Source organism: Rhinolophus sinicus, chromosome 16, assembly GCF_057876585.1.
Source record: "Rhinolophus sinicus isolate RSI-liver-muscle chromosome 16, RSI-T2T, whole genome shotgun sequence".
Classification (NCBI taxonomy): Eukaryota; Metazoa; Chordata; class Mammalia; order Chiroptera; family Rhinolophidae; genus Rhinolophus; species Rhinolophus sinicus.
Window position 1 is genome coordinate 78483343 of NC_142516.1, and position 12419 is coordinate 78495761.

At 40.8% G+C, this 12419-nt stretch overlaps 1 pseudogene; it reads right to left on the reverse strand.

Annotated features, from left to right (window-relative positions):
* Positions 1 to 7690: 7690 nt before the first annotated feature.
* Positions 7691 to 7956, reverse strand: LOC148755049 (NADH dehydrogenase [ubiquinone] 1 alpha subcomplex subunit 3 pseudogene; annotated as a pseudogene).
* Positions 7957 to 12419: the final 4463 nt, after the last annotated feature.

Below are 12419 nucleotides of genomic sequence, written 5' to 3' on the forward strand. Positions count from 1 at the left end.
TTTTTCATTTCTGATTTTGTTCATTAGTGTCTTCTCTCTTTTTATCTTAGTGAGTCTAGCCAAGGGTTTGTCAATTTTGTTAATCTTTTCAAAGAACCCGCTCTTTGTCACATTAATTTTTTCTATTGTCTTTTTCTTCTCTATTTCATTTAGTTCTGCTCTGATTTTTGTTATTTCCTTTCTTCTGCTGACCTTGGGTTTCATTTGTTCCTCTTTTTCTAGTTCTTTAAGGTGTAACATGAGGTTATTTATTTGGGATTTTTCTTGTTTCTTGAGATAGGCCTGTAATGATATAAATTTCCCTCTTAAAGCTGCTTTCGCTGCATCGCAAAAATTTTGGTAGGATGTATTTTTATTGTCATATGTCATATCTCTCCTGTAATTTCTTCTTTGACCCAGTCGTTCTTTAAAAGTATGTTGTTTAATCTCCATGTATTTGTGTTTTTTCCCGCTTTCTTTTTGCAGTTGATATCCAATTTCAAAGCCTTGTGATCAGAGACTATGCTTGGTATGATTTCAGTCTTCTTAAATTTGCTGAGGCTGATTTTATGTCCCAATACATGGTCTATCCTTGAGAATGTTCCGTGTACACTAGAAAAGAATGTATAGTCTGATGTTTTAGGATGAAGTGCTCTATATATGTCAGTTATGTCCATTTCATCTAATGTGTCATTTAGGGCTGCTAATTCGTTATTTATTTTCTGTTTGGATGATCTATCCATAGCTGTCAATGATGTATTTAAGTCCCCTAGTATAATTGTGTTTTGGTCAATTTCTCCCTTTAGTTCTGTTAGTAGTTCTTGGTATATTTCGGTGCTCCCTGATTGGGGGCATAAATATTGATGACTGTTATGTCTTCTTGTTGTATAGTCCCCTTTACCATTATGAAATGTCCATCTTTGTCTCTTGTTACCTTTTTCACCCTGAAGTCTGTTTCATCTGATATCATTATGGCTACACCTGATTTTCTCTGGATACCATTTGCTTGGAGTGTCAATTTCCACCCTTTCACTTTGAGACTTTGGTTGTCCTTGTAGCTGAGATGTGTCTCTTGGAGACAACATATGGTTGGGTTTAGTTTTGTGACCCAATCTGCTACTCTGTGCCTTTTTATTGGTGAGCTCAGTCCATTTACTTTTTGATATGTGAGGATTTCCTGTCATTCTATCTTTAGTTTTCTGGTAAGGCTGTGTCTCCATTGTTTCTTTGCCTTTTTGTTGTTGGCTATTATTTCTGTGTGGAGGTATTGTATGTTGTTTCCCTCTGTTTCTTCTTTTATTATGGTATATGTTTCAGTTCTGGATTTTTTTGAGTGGTTACCCTTAAGTTTATGTAAAAGAAAGTTTGATATTTAGAGTATTCCATTTTCTTCAGCGTGCTTACTTTCTCCATTCCCATATTCCGGTTCAGGCCTTTACTCTCCCCCTTTTTATGTTTTGGTTGCCACAGATTGTCCCTGTTGATGGTGGTCGAATAGCCTCCTTTAGTATTTTTTGCAGTGCAGGTCGTGTATTAAAAAATTCCCTCAGCTTCTGTATGTCTGGAAAGGTCTTTATTCCTCCTTCATATCTAAAGGATATCTTTACTGGATATATTATTCTTGGCTCATAATTTCTCTCTTTCAAAAGTTTGAATATTTGTTTCCACTCCCTCCTGGCTTGTAGAGTTTCTGCTGAAAAATCTGATGATAATCTAATGGGCTTTCCTTTGTAGGTTACCGTCTTCTTTTCCCTGGCTGCCTTGAGGATTCTTTCTTTGTCGTTGATTTTAGACAGCTTCAATACAATGTGCCTTGGAGAAGGCCTGTTGGGATTGAGGTAATTAGGTGTTCTATTTGCTTCTTGGATTCGAGGATCCAGTTCTGTCCACAAGTTTGGGAAGTTCTCATCGACAATTTTTTTGAATATATTCTCTGTTCCCTAACCTCTTTCTTCTCCTTCTGGTATGCCCATTATTCTCATATTGCTCTTTCTGATGGAGTCAGAAAGTTCTTGTAGAGTTCTTTCATTTCTTTTAAGTCTCAAGTCTCTTTCTTCTTCCATCTGTGTCATTTCCAGGTTTCTATCTTCGATGTCACTGATTCTTTCCTCCATCTAGTCAACTCCACTACCTAAGCTGGCTATTTCATTCTTAATTTCTTCTATTGAGTTCTTAATCTCCAGCAATTCTATTTGGTTCTGTTTTAAAATTTCAATCACTTTCGTAAAATGCTCATGTTGTTCTTTGATTGTGTTTCTGAGTTCATTAAACTGCCTTTCTGTGTTTTCTTGCATCTTGTTGAGTTTTTTCAGAACTGCAATCTTGAATTCTCTGTCATTTAAGTCACATATTTCCATATCTTTAAGTTCCTTTCCTGGAGAGTTTTCACTTTCTTTCTGAGCTGTCTTGTTGCCTTGGTTATTCAGGGCAATTACTGATTTATTATTTCCCTTCCTAGACATCTACAGGAGTGGCTTCTGCAACAGGTTGATAGGAAGAGGTCTTTATTTTGTTTTCCAGTACTTGTTGGTAGAATGTTTTATTTTCTCTCCGACTGCCACCTTTTTTTCTCTCTCACACGGTAGTGCTATGTTTTCTCTGCACTATTCCAGCTTCTCACACAATGGGGGGATTCCCTGGGAGATGGACTTCTCCTCTGTTAATAGTTTGCCTGGGTCATAGGGCGCAGTGTCCGTGTGGGTATACGGAGAGGTTTTGAGGTTGCAAAGCTCTTCCTGCACCCGATTCAGAGCCCTTGAGTTTCAGCAGTTCTGTTTACTCCTGCAGGGATCTGCCCAGATACGTGGGGCCAGGGGCGGGGTGAGCTGTGAGAGGTGGCCCAGAGCAATGACAGCGACCACCGCCACAGCCAGTCCTGCTTCCACAGCTCCCTCCCCTTTGCCGGAACTAGTTGGGCTGTGAATCTGTGTCTGCGGTCCACTGTTCTCATAACAGCAAATATTCTGTTCTTTTGATCTGACACTGCTACTGTTCCGCTTCTAGCACCGGGCCGGTGGGGGCGGGGCGAGCTCTGGGAGGGTATGGAGGGGGCGGCTAGTCTCAGTGCCTAAGGCGACCGTTCTCTGTTCCGCAGTGATGGCTTAAACCACCGTTTTCACCTTCTTCCCTCAGTCTTTTCTCCGAGGTCTCTGCCGTGAGCGTTGGATACAGCCGTGTTATATGCTGTCCCCTCAGCCCTGTGGGCCATAAACGGAGCCCTAGCAGTCTGTCTGAGTTCTTCCCTCTCCTGCAGCTGCGGTAGTTCCAGGATGCAGCGAGCTAGAAGCACTGAGCTAGGTCTGCGTCTCTGCACTTCTCCCTTCCCTCATCCTCCGCTCGCGCGATTCGCCCAGCTTTAGGTGAATTCGGTAGTGGGCCTCTTCGTCTTGCCTGTCTGCTGTGCAGTGAGTCCTTTGTGGAGTTATAGTTGCTCGATTAGTTGTAAATTCCAGGGGAGATTTACAGAGGCTCACCTCACGCCGCTCTTTTGATGACGTCGTGTGTGAGCTATTAAGCTCTGTGAGGGTCATTCTGTGTCTCCCGCATTCTGAGTAATACAAGAGCTAGGGGGCAGGTTGTCCCAGTTTGAAAATCGTCATCCTGTTCAGCAAGAGTAGCTCAAGTCACTGAGAATGAGTGGAAATGAGTGAAGCTCTCATGTACATCCGCATAATTTCGCTAATGTCTTCCTTCTTACCATGAAAATATCCACCAACCATTATGTTCAAATTGCACTCTTGTCAATGAGGTGAGTGACTTTGCTAAATCTAATCGTAATGAAGTCTGTTGTAAAATCATGATAACATAGCATAGACGGGGTTTAATTAGTTGGTGGGAGTCTCATGTGTATTCAAATGTGTCAGTTCGTTTTTTCTGTGGACATTTGTGACTAAGGGGAAGTCATGCCTGTGTTGTTATGATAGTGTGTGGGACTGAGTGTTGTATTTGGAGGGTGTTGAGATGTAATGCATGTGCACTTGAGGAGTTGGTGATCTGTTTCCTCCACTGGAATGTAAGATCCAAAAGGAAGCCTTTACTACAGTCATTGACACTTGATAAATCATTGTCGGATAAAGACATGGTGATTGTTGTCACAGTTTGGATTCTTTGGGAAACAGACTTGGAGACAGTTTAAGGAACAGGATGTTTACTAGACAACACTTGTGAGGGGTAGAAAAAGAAAGCGGTATTAGGCAGAGTGGAAGTTGAACTCTGAGTGTCTAAAATTTTGGTAGTTGACTATATGGTGCCACTCATTAGTAGCAGGTTGTAATATCATCCAAATTGGAGGTAGTGGTGGGGGGGTGAAACTGATAGGAAAAATGGTGTGTTTAATGACTACTTCCTTTAATAAACACATGCCTGTGTTGGTGTTGCTCCTATTTGTTTGACTCTAGCTTGCATTTTGGAAGATGTAATGGTTGTTACAGATGGACAGGAACTTTCCCGATACGAGAAGCCCATACATACTGCTTTTGTGGGTTAATTTTAAATTAGTATAAAACAGTGTTGCTTTACTGGATGTATTCTTATGTTCCCGGCTACTAACATTTCAGATTCAAACATCTGACAAAGTATATTAAACATGAATCACCCAAAAACTTTGCTTTCTATAATTATTTGATTGAAAGTATTCGGTGGTGATATTTTGAGTGTGTGTGTGCGTGTGTGTGCATGTGCTTGCACGCGCGTGCGCACTCACACACACACACACACATACACAAATCTCCACATCACACCACTTTAGTGCCTTTTTAAACAACTGAAAATAGACTCTTTAGTGCCTTTGAATCAAATCAAATTAGAGAACCAATTCTAGAAATCCCACAACCAATTCAGATTGATCCTTTGTTAAACTAAGGAATGAAACAAGATTGAATATTTGCTGTAACTGTACTCAATAAAGTGAAGGAAATAAAAGCATGAGCTCAAGGCTTCAATTTCCAGTCAGAAATACATTTAAATGACCCGAAAGAATCTATGTCTTCCCTGTAAGAAACATTTTTCTCCTGTAGCCACAGACCCGACTTTTTGGAAAACAAAACCCGGAGACTCATTTTTAATTTCAGTGCAAGGTGAATTTCCAACTGTGCAGAGTGTGTTCTGTTAAAAGCAAGGAACTTTATCGGGAAGGAATGGATTCTTGAAAACTGAAATAAAAACATATGTAACTGTTCTGATGAAGCTGGGGGCGCTGAACCTCTAAATTTCACTGAATATTTTTTCTTGTAGAAACAGCCATTCCATCACCATCTGATATTAACCCTATTGCTTGAATTAACTGTAATGGCCTGCTCTGAGATAGTTGCCTTGCAAGACACTGCTGATTCTCTTCAAGACCCACGCCCCACTACCCCATCCTTGTTTCTAGACTTAGAACTAGACTTAAATCTCAGCAAGCCACACTGAGTGAAGTAAAACGTGTGACCAAGAAGGGGTCCACTGCACTCCAAAAGAACTGCATGATTTTTCCAATTTATACATACATAAATCCAGGGAATATGTTTGGAAATTGATATTAAGGATGTAAGATAATGGGAGAAGGAACGTAAAGTTGTATCGAGCCTAATTTATTGATATGGGCCTGCTAAGCAGAGATTCTAGACTCAGTTTTGTAGCTTGAGTGCATAGACAGTGCTCTAACAATTTGTTTGGCTGGAGAGCTGCAACATGGAATAAAAAGGTGGCCTATACTAAATGAGGTTCAAATGCCAGAACTTTCTTGGTGTATTATAAAGGAAGATATCCAAAGGCTTAGGGAGATTGGGATGTTAAAGAGGATTTACTAAATTCCTGAGTACAGCCCTAGAATCCACTAGAACGTTCTCATCGTGCTTAAGTGAAATGTCATACATTTTGAGCAGCACCTCCCATTGTCCCCTTCCTTCAGACCCTGGCAAAGAACATTCCCCTTTCTGCTTCTGTAAGTTTTGCTATTTTATATACCTCATATAAGTGGAATTATGTAGTATTTGTCCTTCTGTGACTGCTTTAGCATAATGTCCTCAAAGTTCATTCATGTTTTTGGATATGGCTGAATTTGCTCCTTTTTAAGGCTGAATAATATTACCTTGCATATTTTTTCTTTACCCATTCATCTGTCATATGACTTGTAGATTGTTTCTACATCTAGGCTATTGTGAATTATGCTGCAGTGAACACATGGAAGTGCAAATATCTCTTTGTAATCCTGATGTTCATCCTGTTACCCATAACGGGGTTGCTGGGTCATATGGTAGTTCTACTTTTAAGTATTTGAGGGGCCTCCATGCTGTTTCCTGTAGTGGCAGAATCACAGTACATTCCACCAACAGGACCCAAGGGTTCCAATTTTTCCCAAGACCTGTTATCTTTTGAATTTTTTTTTAATGGCCATCTTAACAGGGATAAAGTGATCTCACTGTGGTTCTGATTTGTATTTTCCTGTTGATTAGTGATGTTGAGCACCTTTTCATATACCTGTTAGCCCTTCATATGTCTTGTTCGGAGAATGTCTATTCAAGTCCTTTGCCCAGTTTTAAATTGGCTTATTTTGCTTTTTGCTATTGAGTTGAGGGAGTCCCTTATATATTTTAGATATTAATCCCTTATCAGATAATAGTTTGCAAAATGTTCTGCCATTCTGTACGTCGCCTTTTTTGTGTGTTGTTTCATTTGCTCTTCAGAACCCGTTGAGCTTGATGTAGTCACATTTATCTATTTTTTCTTTGTTTTTGTGCTTTTGGTTTCATATCCAAGAACTTATTCCCAAGACCAATGTCTTGAAGATTTCCCCTGTTTTCCTCTAGGATTTTTACAGTTTCAGGCCTGACATTCATGTCTTTAACCCACTGTGAGTTGATTTTTATGTACGGTGCAAGATAAGGTTTCATTTTTTTCAATGTGGATAGCCAGTTTTTCCAAAACTATTTGTTAAGGAAACTATCCTTTCCCAATTGTGTATTTTTGGCACCCTTGTGAAAGATCTGTTTATTGTATATGCATAGGTAACTTTCTGGGCTCTCTAGTCTGTTCTGTTGGTCTGTATGTCTGTCTTTAAGCCAATACTGTAATTGCTTTAATTACTGTAGCTTTAAAACATGTTTTGAAATCTGGAAGGGTGATGCCTCCAGCTTTATTCTTCTAAAGATGGTTTTGGCTATTTGGGGTCCTTTGTGGTTCCATATGAATATTAGGATTGTTTGTTCTATTTCTGTAAAAAATTTTCATTGGGATTTTGATAGGGATTCCATTGACTGTATAGATCATTCTGGGTAGTGTGGACATTTCGGCAATATTCAGTCCTCCAATCCACAAAAACAGCATGTTTTTCCATATATCAGTGTCTTAATTTTGTTCATCAGTTTTGTAAACTTTCACAGGTCTTTCACCTGTTTGGTTAAGTTTATCCTTAAGTATTTTATTCTTTGTATTGAAATTGAGAATAGAATTGTTTTCCTAATTTTCCTTTCAGATAGTTCATTGTTAGTATGTAAAAATGTAACAGATTTTTGTATGTCGATTTTGTGTCTTTCCAACTTTCCACCGAATTTATTAGTTCTATCAATTCTCTCTCTCTCTCTCTCTCTCTCTCTCTCTCTCTCTCTCTCTCTCTCTCTCTCTCGGATTTTCTACATATAAGATCATATCATCTGCAGAGATAATTTTTTTTTGTTTTTCACATTTTTATTGGGGCCACTGGGGGGGGCCTCCTCCCTGTCAGTGAAGCCGCTCACTGTTTCTTCAGCCACTCTATGCTTGGGCCCTGGGGGTCCTGGGGTGGCTGGGTATGTTGCGCATGTTCCCATCATCTCTGACAGGACCTGGGTAGTTGTAGGGTATGACCTGGTTGATCATGGCAGTGTACTTGGTTTAGGGCCTGACAGGGATGGTGGGGGGGGGGGGAATTATAGTGAGACCCCCGATGGTGAAAGTCGCGACCAGCACTGGCTCCTTTGCCCTGGCATTCTTGAAGAAGGCAGCGAGTCTCCTGGCCATCTTGGTCCTGGTGACTAGAGATAATTTTATTTCGTCCTTTCAAATTTGGATGCCTTTCATTTTGCTTACTTGGTTTATCTGGCCAGGACTTCCAGAACTATGTGGAATAGAAGTATCAAAAGTGGACATCATTAACTTCCTGATCACAGAGATAAAACTGTCATTCTTTCACTGTTTGTCAGAATTTTTACCATAAAATTTTCTGCTTTTTCAAATTCTTTTTTCTGCATCTATTGAGATGATCGTGTGACTTTTTTCTTTCTTTCGTTCTGTTAATGTGGTGAATCACATTGATTGATTTATATATGTTGCACCATCCTTGCATTGTAGGGATAAGTCCCCCTTGGTCATGGTGTCTGCTCTTTTCAACCTGTTGTTTAATTGTGTTTGTTAGTATTTTGATGAGGTTTCTTTTTAAAAAAAGTGTGTGTGTGTGTGTGTGTGTGTGTGTACACATGCATTACAGATATTGGCCTGTAGTTGTCTTTTCTTGTGGTGTTTTCATGTGGCTTTGGTATCAGTGTCATGCTGGCTTCATAAAATGAGTTTGGAAGAGTTCCCTACTTACTCAGTATTTTGCAAGAGTTTGCTATGGTATGACTGTGTCCTCCTAAAATTCATATGTTGAAAACCTAATGCTCACTGTGATGGTATTATTAACGGGACCTTTAGGAGGAACTTAGGTCTAGAGGACAGAGCCCTCGTCAATTGCATTATCCCTAATAATGATAATAATAATAATAGGCTCCAGAGCTATCTCTAGCCACTTCCCCAATGTCAGAACACACTGGGAAGGTACTGGCTATGAACCAGAAAGAGTACCCTCATCTAACCATGCTGATGCCATAAACCCAGACTTCCGGCTTCCAGAAGCGTGAACAATAAATTCCTATTGATAAGCTACCAATCATTGATATTTTGTTATATCAGCTCAAATGGACTAAGAAAGAATTTGACAAGGATGGGCATTAATTTTTCTTCAAATGTTGGGTAGAATTCACCTATGAAGCCATCTGGTCTTGGGCTTTTCTTTGTTGAGAGGTCTTTGATTACCGATAGATCTATTTAAAATTTCAGTTTCTCTTTTATTTAGTCTTTGCAGGTTTCTAGGAATGTATCCACTTCTTCTAGGTTATGCAATTTCATGGCATATAATTGTTTATAATAATCTCTTATATTCCTTTTTATCTCTGTGGAATCTGTTATAATATGTCCTGTCTCATTCCCATTTGATTTATTGGAGTCTTGTCTCTCTCACTCTCACTCGGTTAGACTAGCTGAAGGTTTTTCAGTTTTCTTTATCTTTTTTTAAAAAACCAACAGTTAGTTTCATTGATCTTTTCTATTCTTTTTCTGGTCTCTATTTCTGCTCTGTTTATTTCCTTCCCTTTGCTATAACTTTGGACGTTATTCTTTTGCTAGTGTCTTGAGGTGTGAAGTTAGGTTCTTTGAGATCTTTCTTTGTCTGTAATGTAGGAATTTATCACTATAAACTTACTTCATAGAACTGCTTTTGATGCATCCCATAACTTTTGGTATGTTGTTTGGTTTTATTTTTCTCAAGATATTGTCTCATTTCTTTTGTTTTCGTCTTTGACCAACTAGTTATTGAAGAGTGTATTTTTTACTTTACACATACCGTGGGTGCCAAAAATATGTATACACCTGACTTGTATTCATCTTTTGTTATTGGCATATATTGAGTATTACAATTTAATACAGCTTTTTCCTTTCTTTTATTTTTATTAGTTTCAGGTGTACAAAACAATGTAATAGTTAGACATTTACACCCCTCACAAAGTGATAACCCCTCCCCCAATATGCTACCCCTCTGACATCTTATAGCTGTTACAATTCCATTGACTCTATCCCCTATGCTGTGCTCCACATCCTGTGACTATATGACTATATATAAAAATATAATTGACATTCAGTATTATTCAGCTTCAGCTTCAGGTACTCTGCAGTGGTCAGGCATCTACTCCATCCATGAAGTGGTCTCCCAAATAAGACAAGTGCCCATCTGACACCCTACAAAATCTTTACAACATCATTGATTATATTCCCCAAACTGTCTTTTGTAGCCCCATGGCAATATTGTGGTTACCAATTTGTGCTTTCTAATCCCCTCCCCTTCTCCCTCATCCTCACCTCCCTCCCATCTAGCAACCCTCAGTTTTTCCTCTATATCTCTGAGACTGTTTCTGATTAGTTTGCTCATTTAGTCTGTTTTTTTAGGTTCCACATATAAGTGAGATCATATGGTATTTGTCTTTCTCCATCTGACTTACTTTACTTAGCATAATGATCTCTAGGTCCATCCATATCGTTGCACATGGTAAGATTTCAGTCTTCTTTATGGCTAATACTCCATTGTATAAATGTATCACAGTTTCTTAATCCAGTTGTCTGCCAGTGGGCATTTCAGTTGTTTCTGTGTCTTGGCTACTAAACATAGGGGTGCATATATTTTTTTGAATTAATGTCTTGGATTTCTCTGGACGGATACCTAAGAGTGGAATTGCTGAGTCATAAGGTAGGATGGTAAGGTAGGGCAGAGGGACGTAGACGCCCAAGAGGGGTGGAGAGATATGCTGGGCTGGTGGGTAGGGGGGCAGGAGGTGCCGTGTCACAACCTTTTGCAACTCATCAATGGTCTGTGATGCAGGCCTGGCAATAAAGTCAAGAGTCTGCACTCTCAGAGCTCAGTTGCCTCTGGCAGCTTGGCGATTCAGATAATGGAATTCACACGATGGAATACGTTCTCATTTCTGAAAAGCCTTATTGACATTTGTCTGAGCTTCGGCTCAGTATCTTTACAGATTATCCTCACTTGCTTGTATGGGTTGTGGTCGTTCCTTCTGTTCCTGTGCTACCTGATGGGGACTCCATCTTTACCACCTGTCTGGGAAACCAAAAACATCCCAAAGGTAAGGAACCCTGAGCGACCCCATCAGAGTTTCCTTATTTTTGTTCCATTTCTAGTCCCACCTTTTAAAATGACCATGGTTGGCTCAGAGTAACACCTGAGGTGGGGACTCTGAGGAGAGGATACAACATCCTTCTAGGAGAAGGCAGGTCTAGGGGTTCAGCTGGGACTGTTTCCTTGGAAGCTCACAGACTGTCTGGGTGTGGGGGAGGGTTCTAGGATCAAACCCCAAACAGTGATTTCCTGGCCCTGGCTTGCGTTATATAGAGTTTGGGATCTCTGCAGGAGAACGGAGTCCCCAGCACTTCATCAGGAGTCATAGTCCCATGTCAGGCATCACCTCACCGAGCCTTCCTCTGTGTTGGGCTGATCAGGAGAGCCGTGCTGAGACTCTGAGAACCTCTGAGCAGGGGCTGGAGCCTGAGCTCGGCCCCAGGTTACAGAGTCTATCTGAGGGAGCAGAGATGCAACTGTTGGCCTCAGATTCTCCGTCCTCCTTGAGCAGAGGACTTCTGACTGACAATACCAAGTGTGGACCTCGTAGACAAAATCCTGCTTTGAGATTTTCAAAGGAAAAATTGAAAACATTTTGAACACATAAACGTTAGGAAAAGAAAGGAACACAAAGTTCTAGTAATTAAAATAGTCACGGTCCTCTTGGATCATGAATGTCTGAGTTTCCTGTGGAGAGATGTGACAGAAATGAGTCTCTTCTTTTTCTCAGCATCAGGGCAGAACCAAGAGGAGAGGGAAGTGTGGGACACGGAAAGGTAAGGTTCTGCCTGTACCACCTGAGCTCTCCAAGGATGAGCGCTTCCTGTGGGAGCTTTCTGAGCTCTCAGTCCTTTCCATGAGGTCCCAGGTCCGTGGTCTCGGGGGATATTAGTTGCTAGATACAGTCCCTCTCAGAAAACAGAGCCCTCAGAGGAGAGGCTCATGGGAAGGCAGACCCCGAGACACCTCTCAGGTCGCCTGCTCTGCCATCCCTGCCCTGCCCCTGCACTGCCATGAGCAGTGATGCACCTGAGCAACGGACATTGCCCAAAAGACATGGAGACTCAGAACTTCTGTCCTCTGACCTTGTGAAAGTACTTGGACTTCCTGGATGATCAGATTCCTCTTTGAGGTAACCGCTGACCTCTGTGCTTCACAGAGTGGTTTTGAGCATCAAATGAGTCTGTGAAGTACTTTACAAATGAAGCAACAGACACGTGGGGAGCTTGTTAATATTATCATCGACCATTTGACCGTATCTACAGATTCTTGGGCATTCACAGTCTAATATTACAATGGTTTCCCACAAAGGGACTCCTGTATAATACCTACGCTTCTGCCTGCATCCCACATCACTCACTCTCCTGGTTTCCCAGGTTGGAGATGTTACCAGTGGGCAGAAGAGGAGAGACAGAGGCTGATTTCTGTCCTGACAAGGTGACTAGTCTTTCCCCCCCTTTCCTGATCCCTCTTCAGCATGTTCTGTGTAATTCCCGGGACTCGGTGCAGCCTTCCATAGTCATGGGGTAGAGTAGCCATA